At 44.1% G+C, this 18,189-nt stretch overlaps 1 long non-coding RNA gene and 1 other non-coding gene across 5 annotated transcripts; both read left to right on the top strand.

Moving 5' to 3' along the window:
• The first annotated feature begins 7,501 nt into the window (after positions 1 to 7,501).
• On the top strand, positions 7,502 to 16,372 carry LOC113626039 (uncharacterized). Of its 4 annotated transcripts, none has more exons than XR_003434999.1 (4): positions 7,502 to 7,704; positions 15,203 to 15,456; positions 15,572 to 15,749; positions 16,189 to 16,372. It is a non-coding gene; the product is annotated as an uncharacterized LOC113626039 (long non-coding RNA). The 4 variants fall into 4 exon arrangements; XR_003434998.1 differs by adding an exon at positions 16,021 to 16,062 and having other exon boundaries at positions 15,203 to 15,749; XR_003434997.1 differs by having other exon boundaries at positions 15,203 to 15,749.
• Positions 16,132 to 16,265, top strand: LOC113626150 (small nucleolar RNA SNORA17). The gene has a single exon (XR_003435059.1). It is a non-coding gene; the product is annotated as a small nucleolar RNA SNORA17 (small nucleolar RNA).
• Positions 16,373 to 18,189: the final 1,817 nt, after the last annotated feature.

Genomic DNA, 18,189 nt, shown 5'->3' with positions numbered 1-18,189 from the left:
ATAGGAAAAAAAAAAATGTAGGATGCTTTGTAAGATAAAGGTGAAATTCTTAACAAAATCCAACAATTATGATAATCTATGGTTTTTAATTTAATATAGCATTAAATCTCATAAGAAAAATAGCAGAAGAAAAAATAAAGAAAAAATTTAAAAAGAAACATAACAGAGGGTAAAATAAACCAAACAAACCAAAAACACCACCAAAAAAACAAAACAAAAGAAAATCGCCATGGAGGGACCTAATTGAAAGCTTACACAAGGTCTGCTGAGCTAGCCTGGTGTCCTACCTCCGAATGGCTCCTCATAACCGAGGCACAGAGGTGTGACGGGAGAGGAAAGGCACCCTCCTAAGTCAACAAGTCATTTCCAAGAACCAGTTTTGGGCCCAGCACTGGCCTGGACCTGCCCATGGAGAACACAGTGCAAGGAACCTGTTCACTCAAGTCTTCTCAAGGACGAGGCTCACCACCTGAAGCGATGGGTCTAAGACAAGTTACGAGGGTGTGTGATGTGGGAGAGACGCCAAGTCCCACAGGAGTGTAGAGAAAGGAGGGGAGAAGCCCCTGGCCCGGGGCCGCAGAGGCCGCTTTCTTAGAAGAGTCGGCACCGTGCTGTGCCTTGAACAATGGGTTGGGTTCGAATGTGAGAAGAGCCACTTTCCTGTGCAGCAGAAATTCACACAACATTGTAAATCAACTCTACTATACTTCAACAAATTAAAAAAATAATAATACTAGCCACCTCACAATGTTATTGTTAAGGGTACACAGCACAATGTATATAAAACACCAAGCCCGGCACTCGGCACAGGGAACTGATCAACAAGTGTTGATTGTTATTAGCTGTTATCTGCAGAGGAGAAGAACTGAAACCTCTAAGAGGAACTGAACACAACCCGTGGCAATGCTCTTCTGATGAATTGTTTATGACCCTGTGACTAAGTAGAGGAGTTTGAGAAATAACCTCCTCAGTTATGCAAATGTTCCTTCACAAACATCCGAGTTATTCCAGGAAGCAGGGGAAACAACTACCGATGAGCAAGGACTGGACACCTGAGCAGGAAACTAAACAAAGGGAAAAAGCAAATATATCTTAAAATGCCAATAAACAGTATCTGCAATAATGCAAAATGAATTTATGAGCATCTCCATGAAGTGGGGGAGAAATCCTTAAAAATGTCTAGCAAGCAGGAGGTTCTACAGGCAATTAATTGTCCTGTGCCCTTTAATTTAGGCCACGTTTAATGTCAGCAGTGGACTGTTTAGTAAGTGTGCCCTCCATTGTTTGAGTTTAGAAAATGTGACATTTGTAAGTTCCTACAAGGTCAGTTCCTCTGTCCTATTTTTCCCCTAAGGCCTTTAAGTTACCCAACCACAGAATTTCTTTCTATATCATTTTTAGGCTAAGTTTCAGGAAATTAACTTTTAAGTTTGGGGGAGGAAATTCTGTTCTATTATTGGTTACTACCCAAGTGATTGTTTATTCCCAGTGCATTTAGCCGCCACCAGTTACACTTAAGTAATAGGGAACCCTGTTTCTATCTACAATCTTCCCTTTGCCAATATCTGTAAGGCCAACTGGCCCGAGGCAGGGGAACACAATCAGATTCACAGGTTGCATCAGACCGAAATTCTCCAGACCACCCAGTTCCAGAAACTGCCCTGGAGACATTCCAGACCACCCAGTTCCAGAAACTGCCCTGGAGACATTCCGGACCACCCAGTTCCAGGAACTGACCTGGGGACTTTGAACCCAGCCCAGCCTTCCCGCCTTTCCAGGGGCGGGACCAACGGTCCCCCAGGATACCCGAGAAGACCACCAAATAAGGAATACCCTGCGCCCTCCCAGATTCACCACACCCCTTTCCCTTCTTCCCCTATAAAATCTTGCCCAACTTGCCCGGGTGCGACTTCTCTGGCCCCTTTCTCTCGGACCTGTGAACCTCGCCCGGGAGCACTCCCTAATAAAGCTCACTTGAAGCTTTCCTCTGTTTTGCGGTGCCGTTTGTTAAGATCCGACCTTACAATATCAATGTCTGGCCTTTGGCCTTTGCACTATGCTAATAGCTCTCAGCATCATCTTTGGTCTTAAATAGGCAGTAGCCCCCATCTTCACTTCCCAGCTATACCTGCAGGTAGGTGGATATTCTACTACCACTCAGGCACACCATGACCCAGACTGAACCTCCCAGCCTCTTTGCTCACCAGCCCGCCTCCTATGCCACCGAGGTCTCCAGTCTCCAGGTGGGAAATCAGGACTGCCACATACGACTGTTGACTGGACAGGAGAACCTGTCCTATGGGGGCTGCAAGCCAGCCTGGTGCCCAGAGGGGTGGCTTTATCCAGCCCTCATAAAAGCACTGCCCAGGTTGCAGTGGGCCTGCAGGGTGATTGCAAGTATCTTTATCGATGGAGCCCCCCTTTTGTGTGTGTCGCATGCAATTGGTTGCCGAGTCCTGGAAATTATACTTTCTTGTTAATTCCCACATCAGTACTCTCTGAAAAGCCCTGTTCAGACCCTCAGTACTTCCCACCCTAGACACAAAATTCTTAATCCAAGGGTATCTAAAGCACCTCTGAAACGAATATAATATTGTGAGTCAACTATACTTCATTTAAAAAAAAAAAAACAACCTAGAGAGTGTGAGTCAGTAGACCTGGGATGGGACCCTGGGCTCTACAGGTGATTCGGATGCACGGCTCTGGTTGAAAACTACCATGTTCAGCCCTCAGTCACCCCCCAACCCACAGCTGACAGTTCATCTTCACTGTGGAGATGAAGCTGCTCCCTTGACCTTAAGGATGACGTTTAGAATCCGAAGAATACTAAGCCAATACTCTTTTCTCTCAAAGATCACGGAAAGTAAGAATAATGAGGCAGTTGGAGAAAGTCTTGCTCTAAGACTTTAATTAGGAGCTTGGTTGACCTTCTCGGTTGCCTAGGCATTTGCTTCTGAAGCTCCTCTCCATCCTTGCCATCACCAAGCTCCATCACCTGGACCTCTGCGATAACTTCTAACTGGTCTCCCTGCCTTCCATTTTGCTTCTACAAGCCATTCTCTGCACGGCAGCAAGTGAAATCATTTTGGATGTAAATCCTATCAAGACGCTAACCTTGTTTAATACCCCCCAGTGCTTTCCTAGTGCCTTGGGACAAAGTCCTACTCTTAACACATGTCCCTCTCAAAGCTGGCCCTTCCCTAATCCCCCAGCCTCTCCGTGGTCTTTCTCCCTCTTGTGCTGAAGCTGAAGAACTTGATGAAGTTGTATTAGTTTTGTGCTTCTTATGTGTGCACCTCCAACACACTGTCTCCCATCTAGGACACTCTCTCTAACCTCTCCACCACTCCATCCCTCTTCCATCTGACTTCACCACCACTCAGCTTTCAGCGTTCAACCATAAACACTTCCCCACAAGTCTCTCTTGACCTTTCTTTAGAATCCGCCCCTTTACTGTACGCTTAGATGGCATTCCTACTTTTCTTATCACTGTATCATATTAATGGCTCCTTCAGCGTCTGTCTCCCCCACTAGATGCAAACTTGTTGAGGGCAGGCACGTGTGTAAGTTTACCAGCACTCTATCACCATGCCTGAGGGTGACACGTGGCTAGAGGGTTGAATACATATTTACTAAAATAAAATGTTGTGATCAGCAGAGAAGTAAAACATAGTGGTCAGCTCTACTATGTGAAACAATTAAAGGAAGAGTGTATTGAGACACTCTTAAAGGAAGAGTGTATTGAGACATGTATTGAGCCATTCCTCGGTGCGAGACCTTTTGCAAGGGCCTTAGAAAACAAAAAGAACAAGATAAGATGAGTTCTCTGATCTCCAGGAGCTGACAATTTAATGGAGGAAATCTATGAGTAAATGAGTAATTATAATCCAATTCTAAAGTCGCTTGAGTAGAGGTCAGAAAAAGTGCTTATGGTTTTAATATCAACTCTGGAAGAAGCAGTGGTCTAAATGTCCAAAACAACGATTCTCGAAGATTGTTCCAAATTGTTGCATAGCCTTTCATTTTTATCCATAAGGGCTGCCTGCGTTCCTTTACCAAGTTCCACTATTTTTCAGCTGTGTAACTTGAAGTAAGTTACTTAACTTCGCTGTGCTTCAGATTCATAATTCCTATTAATGCACTGTGGTATTTAGCACAGTGCTTGCCACATAGGCAGGGCTCAAAAATGTGTTTTCATCATCATTATTATCAAGACTTCCTAGTTACAGTAAGCCTCCAAGTATTCATAAAATCAGTGTTCGTAGTGAAAGTTAGCATAGTCTACAGTGTACTAAGGACTGTAATTCAGTAGACTGCTTGCTACATAATACTTGTTAACGTATCAAATTTCCTCTTGCTCATGCACCCCCATGAGTGTGGGTTGGAATTCCTGATGCTTTCAGGAAGCACGTCTTATCATCAGTGTTATTCTGAGATGGCTGTATTTTCTATTATGACACTTTTTCGTTCATGTAGCTACCAAGTCCCATTAGTTTAGCTTCATTGCTATCCACATAGTTTATTGTTGGTTATCTAATTAACTGAGGTTTGTTAAACAGTTGCATCAACTTTTTTTTTGGCTTATAACTTCCCTGTAAATATACTTTAAGGTAGGTAGACAGGGCGTTTCAAATTTAAATGATTCTACTTCTATTGTAAACACAAATGGACAGACAATCCTTCCACCTCTCCTTTCCCTCTCAGTTGCTCTAATAATATTTCACTGCTATTACCGGAATAACTAAATTCTTTTACTAGGAGAAAATTAAGTGGATGACGTAGGTGGGCCAAAGGGTCTCTTGCACTGCGACGAGCTGGGGCTACTCTGTTGCAGTGCGTGGGCTTCTCATTGCCGTGGCTTCTCTTGTTGCAGAGCGTGGGTCTAGGTACGCAGGCTTCAGTAGTTGTGACTCTTGGGCTCTAGAGCACAGGCTCAGTAGTTGTAGCACACGGGCTTTGTTAGTAACCCCCGATCGCTGCAACTAGAGAAAAGCCTGCATGCAGCAACAAAGACCCAACGCAGCCAAAAAAAAAAGAACTGAGTCAAAAATCTTTAAGGTGAGAAAAAAATGGTTACACACACACACACACACACACTTAAAACATGTCCAGCACATAGAATGCACTATTTAAGTATTACTATTACTATTTAGCACAAAATTTTTTGAACTTCTTAAAAAAATTGAAGTATAGTTGATTTACAAAAGTTTTCTAGTTGATTTAAAAGTTCTGGACTTAAAAAAAAAAAAGCATCCTTTCTGTGGTAGGCTGAATAATGACCCCAAAGATAATCCAGGTCATAATCCCTGTATTCTGTGAATATTATCTTATAGAGGAAGGGGGTTTTGTAGATGTGATTAAATTTAATATCTTGTGATGGAGAGATTATCCTGGAACATTCAGGTGGGCTGTAAATGCAATCACAAGTATCGTTCTGAGAGGGAGGCAGAGGAAGATTTGACAGAGAAGAGAAACTAGGAGATGTGATGATGACAAAAGCAAGATTTGAAGATGTTAAATTGCTGGCTTTGAAGAACAAGGAAGAGGCCATGGACCACGAAATGCCAGCAGCCACCAAAAACTGCAAAAGGCAAGGAAACATTCTCTCCCCCAGAGACTCCAGAGGGAGCACAGCCCTGTGGTACCTTCACTTTAGCCCAGAGAAACTGATACCGAACTTCTGGCCTCCAGAACTATGAGAACAACCACACTAAACGTGTGACATGTTCAGGCACCACGTTCGTGATGGTTTGTTACAGCAGCCATAGGAAACTAATGCATGGTGTTTTTTTTCTTTAAATTAAATCTTTTAAAAATATTTTATTATGTCTTACTGGTAACAACCACAAAACTTTTAAAAATTAATGGAAGCAAGATTGAGCTGTGAGAAGAAAATTCAGAACAGGCCTCAAATTGGAAAAAATTCTACTCTTTCCTCTTTCTCTATAAAGGTCCTAGAAATACTGGGGGGAAAAGTCTCGAATTACAGTAAATGCTCTTTGGAGGGCTCAAGGTGGAGGAAGCAATGCAACTTTTTACTCCAAGAGGCATATACTTGTGTTTCTTTTTTTTAATCTCATAGTTTCTTTCTTTTTTTAAAAATTTTATTTATTTATTTTTGGCTGCATTGTGTCTTTGTTGCGCGTGGGCTTTCTCTAGTTGCAGCGAGCGGGGGCTACTCTTCATTGTCGTGCAGGGGCTTCTCATTGCGGTGGCTTCTCTTGTTGTGGAGCACGGGCTCTAGGCATACAGGCTTCAGTAGTTGTGGCATGGGGGCTCAGTAGTTGTGGCTCACGGGTTTAGTTGCTCTGCAGTATGTGGGATCTTCCCGGACCAGGGTTCGAACCTGTGTCCCCTGCATTGGCAGGCGGATTCTTAACAACTGTGCCCTGTACTTGTGTTTCTGAGGTAAGACTAGTTTACACACTATAGAAGAATTTCATAGACTATAAGGGCTACACTTTCTTATTTTATTACGTTTTAAATTTCAGCTTTATTGAGGTATAACTGACATATAAAATTGTTAGTCCAAGTGTACATTGTGGTGATTTGATATATATATATATATATATATATATATATGTTATGAAAGAATACCTCCATCTAGTTAACTAACATATCCATCACCTCACATATTTGTCTTTTTTCTTTTCTTTTCTTTTTCCCCTTTGGTGAGAGCATTTAAGTTCTGCCTCCTTAGCAAATTTCAATTATACAATACAGTTTTATCAACTACAGTCACCATGCTTTATATGACAGTCTGAGACCTTATTCACCTGATAGCTGAAGGTTTGTACCCTTTTACCAACTTCTCCCTATTTACCTGCCTCCCAACCCCTGGCAACCACTTTTCTGTTTTCTCATAGAATACTTTTATTTCAATATAAATAAAAAGTGTATATGCCTAATATCTTTAAAGTACTACTGCATCCTATTATATAATTTGAACCTCACAACATAGAGTGAATAGTGTACCCATTCTACAGATGAGGAACTGATTTTTACCAAAAGGAAAAAAGTGATGTGACTTGCATCACGGAGCTAGCGGGAGGTGGCTGGAAGTCTGCTTCTGCTGAAACACTCAAGAACATGCCCAAAAGACGTGTGTGTGCTCCTGTCCAGGGAGGAAGAGCACCTAATCTTACAGCGAAGAGGAAGGAAGTAGGAGTGCCTAAGCGGGGGCAGGGTTGCCAGAGACAGATTTTTCACTTCCACATTCTGCAGGTTGATGCAAGTGAGGTGAAGCCTACAGGGCAGGCATAAAATAAAATGGAGATGTTCTGCTGGCCGAAGAGCCACCCCACTCTTGGTCCCCCGCCTCCCGCATCTGCACCCCAGCGTAAAGTGGAACCGATGTGCACCTTTTCTGTGTCCTAAGAAAGGAACGGGAACTAACCTTGATTGGGTGCACACTGTGTGCTGGAACATGGCAAGAGTTTTTTTACTTTGTTCTCAAGGACCAGGTTTCATCACAGCAGCTATTTGAAAATTCAGGTCTGGAACCTGAAATTCTGAGTTTGGTAACCATTAGCATAGAAGGAAAACTTAACACCGTGAAATCTCTTTTAAGAGAGGAAAGCAGGGTAATATAGTGTCAAATGGCTGGGGAGAAGTGAAAAATGATGATGCGGGGAAGGTTCGGAGTGTATCATAAAACCAGAGAGCCCCAAAGTCCAGCTGTTCTACGATGTGGTGTACAGTGGGGTAAGCGGATGTCTTCATAGTCAGATAGTCTGAGTTCAGATAGTCAGACGTTCATTCATCTTATCAATATTTATTGGGTACCTACTACGTGCAAGTCTCTACATTCATGGTGTTTACATTCAGGTGGAGAAAGACAGATAACAAACAGAGGAATGAGCAGATCTTGCTGTGAATTCATTCATTCTTCCAACAGATATTGCAGTTATTTATTCCAGTTATCTAGGAGGTCAGAAAGGTAAGGAAGCCCAGACAGTGCAGAGATACTGGCCCACTGGGAGGGCTCTGGCTCTTACGAAGTGAGATAGAAGCCTATTGGTGGGTTTTGAGCAGACGACTGATGTGATCTGACTAATATTCTAAGAGGATCACTTTGGCTGCTCTGTGGGGGAACAAAGAGACTTGGGCCAGAAGCAGGGAGATCAGTTAGGAGATTCTTGCAATAATCCAGGTGAGAAGCAAAGGTGAGTAGGACAAGAGGCAGGGGTAGAGGCTGTGAGAAGTGGTTGAAGCAAGGATATCTGCTGCAGGTAGAGAGTACGATTTGCTGACAGTTTGGGTAGGAAGTGTGAGAGAAGGAAAGACGTGAAAAGTGACTCTAAGGTTTTTCTTCAAGGGATCAGAAGAATAGGGCTGCCATTAACTGAAATGAGGAAGACTGCAGGAACAGCACATTGGGGTAAGGCAGGATCTGAGGGATCTGAGCTCCCTTTGGGGTAGAACCTCAGGGAGTTTGAGGAAGCTGACTGACAGCCAAGTGGAGATATTAAGTTGCCAGTCACAGGGTGGAGTTGGGGGCAGAAGTCCTGGCTGAAAAAATTATCTCTAAGGGCTTCCCTGGTGGCGCAGTGGTTGAGAGTCCGCGTGCCGATGCAGGGGACGCGGGTTCGTGCTCCGGGAAGATCCCACATGCCGCGGAGCGGCTGGGCCCGTGAGCCATGGCCACTGAGCCTGCGCGTCCAGAGCCTGTGCTCCGCAACGGGAGAGGCCACAACAGTGAGAGGACTGCGTCCCGCAAAAAAAAAAAAGAAAATTGGCAAGTGTTGGGGATGCCATTATAGATAGGAGAATTAAAGAAGACCTTATCGAAAAGCTGATATTTGAACTGAGACCTGGGTGAAGGGAGGGAGAAATCCACGTGTTATCTGAGGGAAGATGAGTCTAGGCCGAGGGACCAGCATGTGCTCAGGTCTCAGAAGAGAGTGTACTTGGCTAGAAGAGAGTGTACTTGGCTTTAGGAGCAAGAGCCAGAAGTTCAGTGTGGTGACCAAGAGACCACCTGGGCTCTGAAAAAGAGAGTGAGAGAGGGCCCACCTGGTAAGGGTATAAAATCAGAGAGGTGGGAAGGGATCACACGATGAGTTCAAGTCCTTGCTCTGTCACTTGGGTAAATTACTTACCTTCTCCCAGGTCCGTCTTCTTTATAAATAACGGTAGTAACAGAACCTACCCACACAGGATCTTGAGAGGATTAAATGAGATAATGTTTATAAAGTGTTTAACACAGTGCCTGTAACATAGTTAACACTTACCAAGTGTTTACTATACACTTCTTTAAATGTCCTACAATATTTCCTGGAGGTACTTAGGGTTTGTGGTTGAAGAATGTTGTCCCACATGGAAGTTTGGATTTTGTGATTGGTGTTACACTCCTTAGTCTCTGTTTTGCTGGTCTGGTTGGTAGAGATGCCCATCTTGTAGCTTATCCCTTTTTTTTTTTTATAGTCACTTTTTTTTTTAAATTTATTTATTTGTTTTGGGGCTGCGTTGGGTCTTCACTGACGCGCGTGGGCTTTCTCTAGTTGTGGCTAGCGGGGACTACTCTTCCTTGCAGTGCACGGGCTTCTCATTGCAATGGCTTCTCTTGTTGTGGAGCACAGGCTCTAGGCGCGCGGGCTTCAGTAGTTGTGGCGTGCGGGCTCAGTAGTTGTGGCTCACAGGCTTAGTTGCTCCGCGGCATGTGGGATCTTCGTGGACCAGGGCTCGAACCCGTGTCCTCTGCATTGGCAGGCGAATTCTTAACCACTGCACCACCAGGGAAGTCCCTGGTAGCTTATCCTTGACAACCACAGTGGTGAATGGGCATGTTGGTATAGACAGAGAAATCTGGGAGATCCACAATCACTAAACTGAATTGCAGATGGGTGACAGGATACTCACCCAACCCCTCCAGCTTCTCAATGATAACTCTGGGCTTTCCCTTCTGCAAGGGGCCACATTAGGGCAGGCAAGACGTCCAGTCAAGTCATCCCACCCATGTTCTGGTTCTCACTAAGTCACTTCTGGCCTCAATTGACAATATCAGCTGTCACACTGACACTCGAGTGGAGCAGTGACCTTGGAATATCCTACCCTGGGCCTTCCTTCAATTCTCCTGAACTGGCATGGAAAGGGGATGGTTAGAGCTCAGAAGGTTTACTCTAGCTAAGTAGAGATGTAAGCAGATAGGGTAGGGGGTCCCTGGAGAAAGAGAACCAGGCATGGCTTTCTCAACAGAAGAGAAGGCATTTTTGGCCTAAGCCATTTTGCGATCTGGGCCTGGGCACAAGGCTTGCCCTTGAAAAGGTCTCAGTTATTAACGATCTTAAGGGAACAAGAGAATGCAGAAACAAAGGACTGTTATCAGGCAAGACAAGTAACAATAGTAAAGATAATGTATCAGTTGTAAAGACTCCCAGTTTTGTTGCAATGGTAAAGATTAGCCTGAAGCGCTCAACCACCAGGACAGCTGGAACCTAAGGGATGATGACATTGGCATTTCCTTTTTTTTTTTTTAAATTTATTTATTTTAATTTACTATTTTTGGCTGTTTTGCGTCTTCCTTGCTGTGCACGGGCTTTCTCTAGTTGCGGTGCGCAGGCTTCTCATTGCAGTGGCTTCTCTTGTTGCCGAGCACAGGCTCTAGAGCACGTAGGCTTCAGTAGATGTAGCACGTGGGCTCAGTAGTTGTGGCTCGTGGGCTCTAGAGCGCAGGCTCAGTAGTTGTGGTGCATGGGCTTAGTTGCTCCACGTCACGTAGGATCTTCCCAGAGCAGGGCTCGAACCCTCGTCCCCTGCATTAGCAGTCAGATTCTTAACCACTGCACCACCAAGGAAGCCCAAAATTGACCTTTTCTGACCCTCATAACTTCAGTCAACGAATGCCTGGACTCTGTCAACTGACAAGCCCTTTCATTAATATGCATGTACCCCCTTAGCTTAAAACTTCCCGAATTTTGCTATTCGGAGAGACACTGATTTGGAAAATATCCCCGGGGTTCTTCTTACCTGCTGCAATTAGTAAAGCCTACCTTCTCCTGATCTTTGGCTTGGTTGTGTCACCAAAACATAAATGCAGTTTTTTAGATAACAGAGCTATGTCGGGAAAATGCATTTCATGTCATACATCAACTATAATTTAAGACCTCCAGTGTAATATTTTGGTTACACCCTGTTACAAAAAGGATAAGCAGGAAGAACAGAAAAGGTTGAGGAAAGGAGAAAAGAAACAGCAAAGAGAAAATGAATTTTTATTGTCCTACCCAACATTTGAGTCAATCATTCAGAAAGAAATCAGATAATATGCTAATGATTATAATCTAGCCAAGGTCTATCACACACCCTCTATTATGCTTCAGATTCATCCTCTTAACCAGATTTATCCTCTGCCAGGAGAATCTGACCGTTGCTCTTCCAATATTCAGTGAAAAAGAAAGATGAAAACCTGGGAGGAATGATAACAAGTCAAGGGCACATGGAGGTCAGGAGAAGCTGAATGCCAACAACACCCTGACCGTCAAGGATAAACAAAGCTGAAATCTAGTTAGAGCAGTAAGGGTAGATTTTATTCAATAGTAACTATTGCAATAGGGAAAAGAGTCCAGTGTGAACTGACTTCAACTTGGCTGAAACAAAAGGCTGGAGACCTTTCCAGACTGACGTGTGCTCAGGAAATGCACTGGGGGCTGGGAAGGGGGTTGGTCCACATGACTAGGCCATCTGGGGCTGTCTATTGGTGCTTACACAGAGGAGGAACAAACTTCTCCAGGAGGCCGTGATATCAGTTAGGAAAGATAGCCAGGAGCCCGGGAGCAGACTGTGACCTTATCTCCTTGAATGTTTGCATCTCAAAGAGACAGCCCTCAGGTCCTTGAAAAGTCAATTCTGAGTGGTAGGAGATTCGTGTCTCAAAGGGGCAGAGAAAGCATTTATAATTGCAAGCTTTCTAAAGTAACTGCTCAGTGGGAGGGCTCAGCAGCCTACCGCCCTATTCCCACTTTGGGCTGGAACAGACAGTAAATTCTCCTGGCAACACTGAGCTTTTTCAAGCAGCAATCTTAAGGGGGAGCTGGAGTTACCCTCGGGATGTGGTCTTGAGCTGCTGGAAACTAAGCCAGTGTCTGTTCAAGTCTCATAGTGGGTATGGGCCAGGGGGCAGGGTGGGGTGTGGGTTGGGGGGGCAGTCTGCAGTTTTATAGACCAAGTTTGGGGTTTAGTCAAGCAGCTGTCTCAGAGGAGACTGACTAGAGTTTGATCAAGGAGAGTCTTTGTTGCAACCCAGCCACAGAGTTTCCAAAGCTTTGATTTCTTCTCTTTAAGCCTATGATTTTATACAGTGGTCTTGTGAGGAAAACATAAATAGATATTAAGCGGAAGGAAGGGATTAATTTTAAAAAAAAGAGAGAATAAGAGGAACTGGGAAAAACACCTCTGAATACATGTCTTGCCCTGTGGTGAATGTGAATTGGGTTCTAAGTCAGGAATCTGACTACTCCCTGCAGCCCTTCCAGCTCTGAGACTCCCTGGCAGCTTTCAGTCTTTCATTCTACAAGGGTACAGAGTGTATTTCAGAAGATACAGTGGCTCCAGTGCCCTCAAGTTGACCCAAACTGTGATCCACAGACCCAGTGGACCTATCTGGATGTTCAGCAGTGTTTCTCCGAGATAGCTTTAGTTCCTTCTGTTACCGCTTCCTTCATTCCACAGCTCAGAGACCTCAGTGAATTTCAAATTCCCTCCATAAACTTAAAGAAGACGGTGGCACTGCCCAAGCTGGGCACCAGAAGCCAGAGCAGAGTGCCACAGTGGATTGGAATTGGCCTCAGGCCGAGATAATGAAACAGGAGGGAAGGGGGCAGGGCACAACCTTTAAAAGACATAGCCTATGACAAAAATTGGTTAGAACCAACTAGGTCCAAGATGACAGAAGATTCGACTTCCAGTAGACCTTGAGCCTCATTATACACTCATTGTAATACATTAGCATATGCGAAATGACACACCTACCAGTGCCATGACAGTTCTGAGGCTGACCATAAAAGGCCAAAAAAAAGTGGGCAGTGGCCCAATTCCTGGAAATCCCCACGCCTTCCCCAAGAGAGTTGGAATAATCTTCCCACTCGTTAGCTTATGGAATTACCCCGCCTGTAAAAACTAACCACCCTATGTTTCGGGGCCTCTCACCTTCTGAGATGGCCCACTCTCTGTCTATGGAGTGTATTTCTCTCTAAATAAATCCACTTCTTACTTTGTCTCTCACTGAATTCTTTCTGCGACAAGACATAAAGAACCTGAGGTTCATTAAGTCCTGAGACCAGGTGTGTGATCACAATTAAAAGACAGTGGGTTCAATAGAGACACAGATGTAGAGAACAAACTTATGGACACCAAGGGGGGAAAGCGGCAGGGGTGGGGGTGGGGGTGGGATGAATTGGGAGATTGGGATTGACATGTATACACTAATATGTGTAAAATGGATAACTAATAAGAACTTGCTGTATAAATAAAATAAAATAAAATTCAACAACAGGGCTTCCCTGGTGGCGCAGTGGTTGAGAATCTGCTTGCCAATGCAGGGGACACGGGTTCGAGCCCTGGTCTGGGAAGATCCCACATGCCATGGAGCAACTGGGCCCGTGAGCCACAACTACTGAGCCTGCGCGTCTGGAGCCTGTGCTCCGCAACAAGAGAGGCCGCGACAGTGAGAGGCCCGCACCCTGCGATGAAGAGTGGCCCCCACTTGCTGCAACTAGAGAAAGCCCTCGCACAGAAACGAAGACCCAACACAGCCAAAAATAAATAAATAAATAAATAAATAATTTTTTAAAAAAAGTCCTAAAATATAAAGTTTAAAAAACAAAATTCAACAACAACAAAAAATACAGTGAGTTCAAGTCCCAATCTGGGTTGCATGGTTTCAGTAACACGTAAGAAAGAAGGAGCGAGAACCCGTTCAAAACAAACTCTGGGTAAAGAACGCAAGAAAGAAGGAACAGGCATCTTGAAAAATGGGAAAATCCCCCTGGGGCTGTTGAGTTAGAGGAAGAGGCATCTAACCAGCAGGAGAGCACAGAGGCTGGGAAAAAAGCCTTTCAAGGTACCTAGCACGCTCTTAAAGTAATCACAATAAAACTCAGATAAAAACTCAAAGAGCTATTAGAAGGAAAAGCGAAGTATCATCCAGCAAATCTTCTAAGTAACACAATTTAGGGTTTTTTTTAGAGATTTTTTTTTTTTCTGACTCTGGTTACAGATTCTGGTTTTCAATTCACTCAAATATATTCAATGTCAACACAAACCAGTCTAGTCCCTCCTGGATCAGACCGTTTCCCAAAGTGAGTTCAATGGGATTTCTAGTTGAGTTGAATACCTGTGGTTACTGCAGAATTATAAAAGGTTTGTGTGTGGGACTTCCCTCGTGGTCCAGTGGGTAAGACTCTGTGCTCCCAATGCAGGGGGCCCGGGTTCCATCCCTGGTCAGGGAACTAGATCCCGCATGCATGCCGCAACTAAGTGTCCACAGGCCGCAACTAAGAGCCAGCGTGCCCCAACTAAAGATCCCGCATGCCACAACAAAGATCCAACATGCCGCAACTAAGACCCTTCACAGCCGAAATAAATAAATATTAAAAAAAAAGAAAAAAGTTCATGTGTGTTGCATATCTCTGGATAGAAGATGGGCATTGTCTTTTCCAAACTCCATCTGAAGTATACTAAGAACTAAGTGCTAAGTGCATAGAATTACTATTCCAAGCATCACAGCTGAAGAAAGCTGTCATCCATATGCGCTCATGAGCCCATGTACTCATGCTGTAATTTATTTCCTCCTTTCATTAAAGGCAATGTCCTAATTCACTGCAGTGTGGAGAAATAGCCTCCTTAGAGAAAGATTGTAAAACATATGTGGAATCCAAAAAAATACAAACAAATGTATATGCAGAACAGAAATAGAATCACAGATATAGAAAATAAATAGTGGTTACCAGTGAGGAGAGGGAAGAGGGGAGGGACAACATAGGCACATGGGATTAAGAGACACAAACTACTATATATAAAATATGTAAGCAACAAAGATATATTGCACAGCACAGGGAAATACAGCCATTATTTTGTAATAACTTTTAATGGAATATAATCTGTAAATCAGACAGAGAAAGACAAATATCCTCTCGTGTTTGACTTGTTTATTTCCTCCCACCCCCCGTCCTCCTTCCTAAATTTTCCTTCTTGTGCTCTCTCCTAGGGAGAGGGCTCTATCCTCTACCTTGGTTCCTTCAGTGTGGCACCTCCACTCAGCATTCCCAAAGCCTGGTAGCCAAGGAACAAGCAAAGAATCTTCAGGAGGATAGAAGGGAGGTGAGAGGAATGTTGTAAATGCGCTTAGATTTCTTTTTGCACTTTGACACACATAATCTCATTGTCTTTTCTGAGAGTGGATGGCCGAAGGTACCAGAGCTATTAATGGAGCTTCTGCGAATGCCTGAGGCAGCAACAGAGGTAAGCTTTTTCCAGGTCCTACCAACCTGCCGGTTGAGGCCCCTGCAGTGCACAGAGAAGGGTGGGGAAGGGACCGCTGTCCCCCTCCTCCCTCTCCCTACTCCCTCATCCCCAGCTGCACACGGACTACAGCCTCATCCCAGGGAGGGAAAGGCCACTCCCCACCTATCATCTCTCGAGTCTCCACCAGCCTGGTGGGAGGAGAAGGCGCAGCAAGGATGTCTCCTCTGCAGCTGCTGTTCACACAGAACAGGAGGGTCCCTCTCCCGTCTCACCCTGGGTCTCCAGCTAAGGTGATGCTCCGCAAACCCAGGATATCCTGTCTGTTGCAGGAGGAGTAGGGGAGACAGGGTGGGAAGCAGGAACACTGAGATGAGATGGGGAAGAGCCAGTTCTAGACCCTCCTTTGCGCTCCATCCCTTCCAGAGCACCCATATACTAGAAACGAACTAGTCATTGCCAACAGTGTCCAGAAGCCATTTAGTTTAATCCTTTATTTATATTTTTTCTGACCTTTAGGGAATAATCTCACCCTATTTTATTTTACTATTTTGATATTTATAGGATCCTTTAAAGTAATCTTGAACATTAGAAAATACAGTGAAGGTAAACTTAAGTATTATAATTTAACTCCCTGGGGAATAGTCATTCTTTAACTTCTCAATACACTATTTGATTATCCTTATCAGGTCATTTAAAATTTGTTCTGCCGCGTCACGTTTGTGTCATTAGGTGGCAGAGAGAAGAGAGACTTGTCTACGCTCGGCGTTCTGGCCTGTGGACGTCTGGATGATTGATAGTCTGACACTTGACAGAAAAGGACTTCCCTGGTGGTGCAGTGGTTAAGAATCCGCCTGCCAATACAGGAGACACGGGTTCGAGCCCTGGTCCGGGAAGATGCCATATGCCACAGAGCAACTAAGCCCGTGCGCCACAACTACTGAAGCCTGCGCGCCCTAGATCCTGTGCTCCACAACAAGAGAAGCCACCACATTGAAAAGGCTGCACCACAATGAAGAGTAACCCCTGCTCGCCACAACTTGAGAAAGCCCGTGAGCAGCAACAAAGACCCAATGCAGCCAAAACTAAAATAAATAAATAAATTTATAAAATAAATAAATAAATAAAATTTGTTTATCTATTTTCACTTTGGAAACAGAAAGTGCTGTCTTTAGAAAGGAGCAGATACCAGAGTATGTGCCAAACCTGGGTACGTGCCTTCTCTTTGATAGCTGGCCTTAAGCAGGCCCTTTTCATACTTCAGAACAGATTGCCATGGTGATCTCGATAAAGACCTAACCCTAGTCAGATAGGAAATACTGAACTCTGCATTTTGAACCATTCAGGTGGCTTAGGAGATGCTCAATCAACTATCTACAAAGAAAATCCATGGAAACCACTCACATGATGTTGCCATTTTGTTTCCAAGATTATTGTCTCCATCTGAAGATTCTTCTATGTTCTCGGGCCAAACCTAAGTCATAATAGGCTGAGGCCAGACCCAGAGAAGAGGTGGGCTGAGGAAAAGAAAAAAGGAGCAACGTCAAACAGAAATGGGGAAGTGCGTTCCTGATCGTGGGTCTCTAGCGGCTCATTGGCTTTAGGGGTTGCCAAGCCAGGGACCTCACTATTCAGATTTGTCAAAGTGGCAGGGGACCTGGGCTGGTCCTGGAAGAAGTCTCTTCATCCACAGCCATCATAGCCGACAGCTCCTTCAAAATTAAAGAGTCTTAGGAAGAGTAGCAATTCATAAGGAGAAGCATGAATGAATTTCTTTATGTTCTACTAAAAAAAAAAAAAAAAGACAACTGCCCTTATATTGACTGTCTTTTCTTATGAGTCTTCATTAGTTTGATAATTAAAGGTAACTTTTTAAAATTTAAGAACTAGTATTGAAAATGAGCTTAAACACAAACCCTATTCATCACTTTATTGTGATCAATAAGTACTTCATGAATTTGTCATTACAAGAGTGAGAGTTTCCAGCTTTTTAAACTAATCTTTTCGCCATGTTCACAAATCTTGAGTTAAAGGATCCTCTAAGTATTATAAGATAGAGATGTCTTCATTTATTTTATGGTCCCTACCATTGGGCTTCAAAGTTTTGATCACAAATAAAGAGTACGCTAAACAAAATTCTGAGTTAATGAGGTTTCTTTCCACTGGGTGTGTTACACGTTGCAGACACTCCTGTTGTCACGATGCTGGTGGCCTTGGACTTGGGGACAACCAACCACACACTCAATGACACTCCTTACTGCAGCCCTGGTTTGCTCTTCAGAGACATCACAAAGGCATGGTACCCTCCCCTTCGCACTCCTCCCCACGCCAACCCAAAAGAGGAACCAAAAGAGTTCTTGGTAGAAAAGAGACAGACCAGAGAGAGGATGCACAGTCCTGAATACCCTCATACACATACCCGTGTGTGCTGTACAGTGACTGGCCTGAATTCACAGTCCTAAAGACAAGATGTCTGTTCCATCTCTTGGATACTCAAAACCGAGCAGTAAATATATTTTGCAAACAGGGATACCTGCCATTTCACCAAACTACAATAATAGCTGACATTCACTAAGCTTTTCCTGTGTGCCCAGCACTGTTCAAAGTAAGCTCTATGTGTCTCCAGAGAGGTTAAATAATTTGCCTAAACTGACACAACTAATAAGTGGTCTAGCTGTGATGTGAACATGAGCAGTGTTGCTCTAGAACCAGATGATTTTAATCTTTACACCA

The sequence above is a fragment of the Aethalodelphis obliquidens genome, unplaced genomic scaffold (genome assembly GCF_003676395.1).
Source record: "Aethalodelphis obliquidens isolate GAN/ISIS:26980383/991018 unplaced genomic scaffold, ASM367639v1 scaffold17, whole genome shotgun sequence".
NCBI lineage: Eukaryota > Metazoa > Chordata > Mammalia > Artiodactyla > Delphinidae > Aethalodelphis > Aethalodelphis obliquidens.
Note: the sequence above shows the minus strand (reverse complement) of the source record. Positions and strands in the feature narration are given on the sequence as shown.